Raw genomic sequence first — 8507 nt, forward strand, 5'->3', positions numbered from 1 at the left:
GGCAGCCTCTGGTACTCATACGCTAACCCTGCAAAGGAAGCGTAGGTAAGCCCTAGGATGGAAGATCGGGGATGCGCATACGCATCCTACAGGTCTATGGAGGAGAACCAGACCCCCACCTGACAGTGTTCAACAGGTAGGAGACGATCCAAAAAATGCTGAACCTTCCCATGGGACAGGTCCAGCCTGGGTCTTACACCCCTCCCTCCCGACTTCTCGGGCAGAGAACACCGGGAGGAGAACGCCACGACGATGGCTTGCTTCGTCCACAGAGATTGGATCTCGTCGACCAGAGCTGTCCCTGCTGGAGACCCCGACAACAGGGTCTGTACCAAACCTGAAAACGGGTGGGGTTGTGTAAACACAAGTCCCCGCCTCACCATTCTCTCCATCTACCTCGACATATGGTACTGCCGTAGTCATATGTGACGACACTCCCAACGCATCCGCCGTCACGTGGCGCAGGTCCGCCAGGAACTGTAGATAGTTGGCCCGGTCCCCCCCGCTGTGCGAAGACAACCCTGGAATCGTGCGAGGAGCGCGTTCCGTGTCGGAACACCTGACCCTGACACCACCCACGAGGCAATCGCACCCAAGGGGGAACCCCGACAGAAAAGGGCCTGTCTGATACGGGGGGCTTCCGATCAAAAAAGCCCCCCCACTGAACACCCCTCCAGAACATGCTGAAGGAGTTGTTCTGCAGCCGGACATGCAAGGTGTAAGGCCCCCATGGGTTCCTACACACCGTAGCCCTGCAGTGATATCACTACCACCCCAAACCATGTGAGCTGCGACCACTTGCCAATATTCCAGGAGTGGGAGCACCAACATGATACCTGGCCTGGCGAAGGCGAGGCCGGGGAAGCCCGCACTGTGTGCCTCAAAAGGTTTCGAGCCCCCCTGCTGACAACACTTAAGTTGACAGACGTAACACCAGGCTCAACCAACACAGTTCAAGGTGTGGGAGCCGCTTGACAGCACAACATTCTCACGGACAGACCCAGGCTCAGCCATCAACTGGGTGTCAGCCCCTGTCTCCATGAGAAGCGAAGAATGGGGCCGCATACGCTTCAAGAAGGTCCGCGGCCCGCAGCCAAAGGAACACACCCAGAGCCCCGCTTCTGAGGGTAACAGAAAGCGGACTGAGCGGGGAGCGGGCTGCTCGCGGCAAAATGACGACGGAGTGGTTTACCAACACCGAAATCACCCAAAATGGCCGATCCCTCGGCCGCCAAGACTGTCGGCCTCGCGATACCCTGTCGAATCTCCAACCAGGGCACCACTGGCGGGGGAAACATGGCCGCCTGTCGAGGGCCCCGTCATCGCCGCTGATGAGGCCGTGCTCTCTCTTCTTCTGGCTGCGCGGTGTGAGGCGGTGTAGGGCCTAGGACAATACCGCCCGCGCTCCAGCAGAAGACCAAAATCCCCTGCGGAGAGGGGAACCCTGAGCGGTTATAGCTTGCGGCTGGGTCAAAGCTAATAACGTCAACATCCTCGACGGAGTGGTTTACCAACACCGTGCGCGATGTGTCGACGTCGGCCGGCCCTCAAGGCCCCTCCACCAGACACCATTTCTGTAATAGAAAAAACACCAATTCGAACACAGTTCTAATCGTTGCCAATTCCATACCGTGGCGGTACAAGCCTTAACAGCCCACCAGCCACTCGCCAGGCCGACCCATGGTGTCGGCCGGGCGGGGCATTGTTTCAATATATCAAAAACAAAGGACTGACGTTAACATGGAGCACCAGTGGTGATTGCAAACAGCACCCTCCACTGTGGTGTGGACCATGAAAAGGTTAAATGAATAAAAGAGCTAAACCACAAAAACTGTAGAATGAGCAAACCCATACACACAAAGTTTAAGGGGAGACGGACCAGACCCGTCTTCATTCAAAATATTCACAACAGAACACCAGCCCTAGTTTAGCCCATTTACCAAAAAAGGTAAACAAAGCCCCCCCCCCGCACTACTCCCCCAGTATACCGATTGACCGTCAGTATGAATGGTTTGAGAGGAGAGAAAGCTTGTAGCAAGACAGACCTTCTCATAGCAGAGTGACAAAATGAAACAATAGCCCCCTACACAGGGCCGCCCCAGGAGATGGGGGGCCTCGCGTCTAAAAACGCACAGGGCCTCACATTTCTCCCAAGCGGCCCTGCCCTTACACTACTGCAGCCTAACGCCAGGCAATGTGGAACCCAAGACAACAATTGCCTGTGCACAGACACGCAACATGTTTACCATGTCGGCTGGACCCATAGCCCCACTACCCGACGCCAACCCAGATGGGAACACCGTTCAACAAACCCCGCCGGAACACAAGGTAATACCTGGCTAGAACCTAGCCACGACCTACCCCGTTGTCAACCCATTTACCCGAAAAAGGTAAATAGAACTCAAAACCCCACAACAGCTACCGACTGACCTTCATTGATGAACCGGGCAAGAGGCGGGAGAGCGACAACATCTCACGGCGGAGACATTAAAACAGCATAGCAATTAGCAGTAGTGATAGCATGCGGCAGTAGCGATAGCATGTTAGCATAGCTTTAGATGTTTTAGCAGCACGCCCAAGACAGCTTGGAAACCGTTCCCTGCAGAGAACGTTCACCAAACCATCTTGCCCCTGGCGCCAACACACAACAAGGTTGTGTTAACAACACAAACCAGCATTACTAACACTAATACCCATGCCTGAAGACACAGGGCCTACCTGAGTACAAGCTGGCCCGACAGCCAGCCTTGTACAGCTGAACCTCGATGTGCAGTCATCAAACGAGGAACATCACAGGCCCGTCGTGTCGCCGAAAACATGCGTCGAAGATGCCAGGGGCCAGCAACCTCCGGTAAGCTTCCAACATTATTAATCTTCCTTAATCTTTTCATTCCGCTAGCTCGTATGGTGCAAGCATCCAGTACGCTGGGACGAAAATAGAGGAAGGGTGTTTCATGACCAGAGTCATGGTTATATGGGTGGTACCACCATAAGGGGCGGGGCCCCATACAGGTGGGGTGCATGTGTTTTTTGTTCGTGGGAGATACATTAGGTATCACAGGAGATATAGAGTATCTCGTAAGGCTCAGAGCGGGACGCGATGCTATACGAAATATAACACTATGTAACAACCATCAAATGCACTCACAGCACACACATCCACAAGCACACACTCACTTTAAACAAACAACTCACTGCAGCACCCACTTTACACACTTTAGAACACCTAAACACACTTTATATTTATTGGTAAAGAATTTGCACTACAACCCATACCTCATTACACCTTACTGTAAATTGTACCTAAATTGTACCTTATCCCATTTCTGCTTTGCACTATATAGTATATTGTATATTAGTATATTGTATAGTATATTGTATGGTAACTCTACTCTGCATTGAACATTGTACATATGTACATACTGAACACTTGTGCCTACGTACGTGACTTCTATTTTATACTTCTATTTGATACTTGCTATACTTTATATAATTTTTTTGCTATAATTAATTTGTATTTTATACTTATCTATTTTTGTCTAGCACAATCTGGAGCATAACAGAAAGAAGCATTTTGTATAAAAGTATGCTGTACTTCTGTATGACAACTAATAAAGAAACTTGAAACTTGAACTTGAGTAGGCAGAGCGGGACGCTCAGCCAGTATCATATAACTAGGGTTATAGTATAACCTTACATTATGATGACGTGTTTCAGAGGAACACCTTCCTCGGGGCAAAGAAAGGACGAAGGAACACATGGAACACTGCGGCAAAACAAACAAACTAAATTCAAATCAAATCAAATGTATTGATATAGCCCGAGATCACAAGGCATTGCCCCCCATGGGCTGCACAGTTAACCTCTTCCTTCTACAACCCCATTTGCATATTTTTGGTATCTAGGGACATCTACGGACCTCACGGAATGTATTCACAGTGTCCGAAATATTGTGTCTATTACTAGGCTTGCTTACATTGTGATGAAACAAAGGAGAATATGAATTATGATTTTTCTTTGCATTTTTGACAGTGAATAACACCATGCTAATAATGACCAAACATAAAAAACTGCCACTGATCTCGTTCAGTACCTTCTTGAGATAATGTGTACAAAAAATCTAAGGAAATTAATAAAGGGAAGATGATTAAACAGAAGGTTCTGTAGATACAGTACTGAATTCTCCCATTTGAAATATTATTATAGAATATATAATAGGAGGCTTATAAAATACCTTATTATAGCCAATTCGCACATTTATATATATATACATATATTATCTTTCAAATGCCCAAGTTCAATTTGGATTTAGTATCACCAAGCGTGCATAAGAACAGATAATGAAATCTACTGTAATCTACTGTACTTTTTATTTCCCCCACAGTGCAACCATTTGAAACTAATTTCAGATCTAATTGTTCCTACATGTTAACAATAGGGAAGAGAAACTTGAAAGGCTTTCAATATTTGTCAAAAACGTTACCTTGTGTGGCTTATTATCCCGAATATTAACAGTTATTGAAATAATACAGAACTCTGAACCTTGAACCCCATAAAATCGTCCAGGAAGTGTAGTTTTAAAAATGTTCAACGCAGAACCATATCTGTGGAACTCTGCAACAAAATGGCCACAAAAAGACTACAATTCCCATGGTTCAAAATATCCAAAATGGTCGCCCTCGCAGATACACTTTTAACCTATTGCTAAACTAACGTATTGATGATAATACACATTCTACATGCTGTTGTGACATGTTCATGATGTTAATACTTGAATACGTTTGAAATTAAAATCGCAACTTTTATACAACATTTATGACCAGATGTAATTTGCGGTCCGCCGATGGACTGCACGGGGGGAACAGGTTAAAGGAAAACTCCCAACATTTTGGGAATTTAGCTTACCGTTTTCTCCAGAGAGAGACAAGAAGATAGATACCAGTCTCCTCTCTGTGCATTGAGCTATCTGGCTGCATGTTAGCCTAGCTTAGCACAATGAATGGAAGCGGACATGACTGGGTAGCCTTCTGGAGAGGTGTTAGTTGGACAATGCCTAGGCTACTGTTACGACCCTGGCTCAGAGGGAAGCAACATAAGGGCACACAGACACCAATGGTCTGTGTTTAAACCAAAAGACTATACCTATTATAATATCTAGCACAAACTAACGATCAATGTGGTGTAAGATAGGGTGACACTTGTTCCAACAGTGTCTTCCTGGTAGCAATCTCCGTGCATGTGTGGGTGGGGAAGTGCCTTTGAGCCTGCCAGGCAGGTGTCCAATTAGCAGCAATCAGCCAATTAGCAGCAGTCAGCTGCAGCACAGGACACAGGATTAACATGGTACATAACATCTCCCCCACCAGGAGGCAACCACTACACATCAAACCACCAAACAGTGAGTCACTACCACAAAGCGGCAATGGGTCGGCCCCTGTCGAACATGACCATCAACCTTGTCGAATGCTCCCCACTGTGGAACATTCGGCAATGCTGTCTAAAACAAAAAACAACACTGTCCCGACTCTCGGGAAAGCGAGACCTCACAAAAGGTTCCTCCACTGCGGTATATGGCTGGAGTGGGGCAGGCTCATCCTCCACTGAGGCGTAAGGCTTAGGACCACATCGACAAACCAAGACCTTATCACATATGAGCTCCATTTCAACAGGCCTCTCCACCGATACCGACCTGTCAAAAAGAGACTGCAAACCAAAATCAATATGAGAGCTAAGCTCACTGCGCTCAACAGGACAGAACAAAAACAAAAATCATAGGTCTCTGATACCACCACAGCGCCCATATTCATTCCTCCTCGCACTGGCAGTTCAGGATACTGCAAATCGTGAACATCCAGAGTAGGATGCACTGCCTCAGGTACGGCCCCACCGTCCCTGGAACATGGCAATAATAATCAGTCACTAAAGCATCTGGAATACCATCCAAAATGGCGTCACACAAAATAACATTGTCATGTTCAAAATGGTTGCCACTCATCAGACCAGGTTGTGAAGGCGGCTCCTGCTGTACAGGACACAGGTAACTAGGTTGACTAGCATACCCAGTGCCTGGCAGAGAGTCAGTGTGGACACGTGAATCAATATCAGAATCATCAACTGACATACTGGGATCATCCCTGCCCACAAGTGAAACATCATGAACAATAGAGCTACTGTGGGAAGGCTGGCAGCCTAAGCCAGGCCTTGTAGGCTCTTCAACTAGAATGGTGCCACATGAATCAACAACATTTCTCATAGCATCGTTCCCACACTCATCCTCCAATTCGTCCGTGGCCTCAGGCACCGTACAGGCTGGGAAGACCTCGAGACACTGCGCTGCCAGATCATCTCCTGCCACATGCATATCCGGCACGCATGTCACCTTCGGTTCCACCACCGGGCCTGACACAAAGGCACAATCAAGAAAATCATTATGCAGAGTTACATTCACAGTGTGCATTCCAAAATTCTCAACAGGGTCACTTTTCAATTCAACAAAGAATGTGTCACTAAGTGGAACGTCACAATTTAGATGGTACTAATCCCTTCTATGACTGCCCCAGGGGTAGGTGGTACACAGGAAGCTACAAACAGCCAGAAAATAATCAAGCCCCCATCAGGTTACACAACACCTGATCACTACCCAAACCACAGCACCAAGACACACCATGCAAAAAAAAAAAAAAAAAAAAACAACAACAACAACAACAACAACAAAAATCATTTTCTCTCTTTTTCCCCCCCTAACAAACAAATCTAGGGGTATCTGTTTTCCAAATTCACTCCCGGACGAGCGCCCAATTGTTACGACCCTGGCTCAGAGGGAAGCAACATAAGGGCACACAGACACCAATGGTCTGTGTTTAAACCAAAATACTATACCTATTATAATATCTAGCACAAACTAACGATCAATGTGGTGTAAGATAGGGAGACACTTGTTCCAACAGTGTCTTCCTGGTAGCAATCTCCGTGCATGTGTGGGTGGGGAAGTGCCTTTGAGCCTGCCAGGCAGGTGTCCAATTAGCAGCAATCAGCCAATTAGCAGCAGTCAGCTGCAGCACAGGACACAGGATTAACATGGTACATAACATCTCCCCCACCAGGAGGCAACCACTACACATCAAACCACCAAACAGTGAGTCACTACCACAAAGCGGCAATGGGTCGGCCCCTGTCGAACATGACCATCAACCTTGTCGAATGCTCCCCACTGTGGAACATTCGGCAATGCTGTCTAAAACAAAAAACAACACTGTCCCGACTCTCGGGAAAGCGAGACCTCACAAAAGGTTCCTCCACTGCGGTATATGGCTGGAGTGGGGCAGGCTCATCCTCCACTGAGGCGTAAGGCTTAGGACCACATCGACAAACCAAGACCTTATCACATATGAGCTCCATTTCAACAGGCCTCTCCACCGATACCGACCTGTCAAAAAGAGACTGCAAACCAAAATCAATATGAGAGCTAAGCTCACTGCGCTCAACAGGACAGAACAAAAACAAAAATCATAGGTCTCTGATACCACCACAGCGCCCATATTCATTCCTCCTCGCACTGGCAGTTCAGGATACTGCAAATCGTGAACATCCAGAGTAGGATGCACTGCCTCAGGTACGGCCCCACCGTCCCTGGAACATGGCAATAATAATCAGTCACTAAAGCATCTGGAATACCATCCAAAATGGCGTCACACAAAATAACATTGTCATGTTCAAAATGGTTGCCACTCATCAGACCAGGTTGTGAAGGCGGCTCCTGCTGTACAGGACACAGGTAACTAGGTTGACTAGCATACCCAGTGCCTGGCAGAGAGTCAGTGTGGACACGTGAATCAATATCAGAATCATCAACTGACATACTGGGATCATCCCTGCCCACAAGTGAAACATCATGAACAATAGAGCTACTGTGGGAAGGCTGGCAGCCTAAGCCAGGCCTTGTAGGCTCTTCAACTAGAATGGTGCCACATGAATCAACAACATTTCTCATAGCATCGTTCCCACACTCATCCTCCAATTCGTCCGTGGCCTCAGGCACCGTACAGGCTGGGAAGACCTCGAGACACTGCGCTGCCAGATCATCTCCTGCCACATGCATATCCGGCACGCATGTCACCTTCGGTTCCACCACCGGGCCTGACACAAAGGCACAATCAAGAAAATCATTATGCAGAGTTACATTCACAGTGTGCATTCCAAAATTCTCAACAGGGTCACTTTTCAATTCAACAAAGAATGTGTCACTAAGTGGAACGTCACAATTTAGATGGTACTAATCCCTTCTATGACTGCCCCAGGGGTAGGTGGTACACAGGAAGCTACAAACAGCCAGAAAATAATCAAGCCCCCATCAGGTTACACAACACCTGATCACTACCCAAACCACAGCACCAAGACACACCATGCAAAAAAAAAAAAAAAAAACAACAACAACAACAACAACAACAACAAAAATCATTTTCTCTCTTTTTCCCCCCCTAACAAACAAATCTAGGGGTATCTGTTTT

Source organism: Notolepis coatsorum (assembly GCF_963971535.1).
Source record: "Notolepis coatsorum genome assembly, chromosome: 2".
NCBI lineage: Eukaryota > Metazoa > Chordata > Actinopteri > Aulopiformes > Paralepididae > Notolepis > Notolepis coatsorum.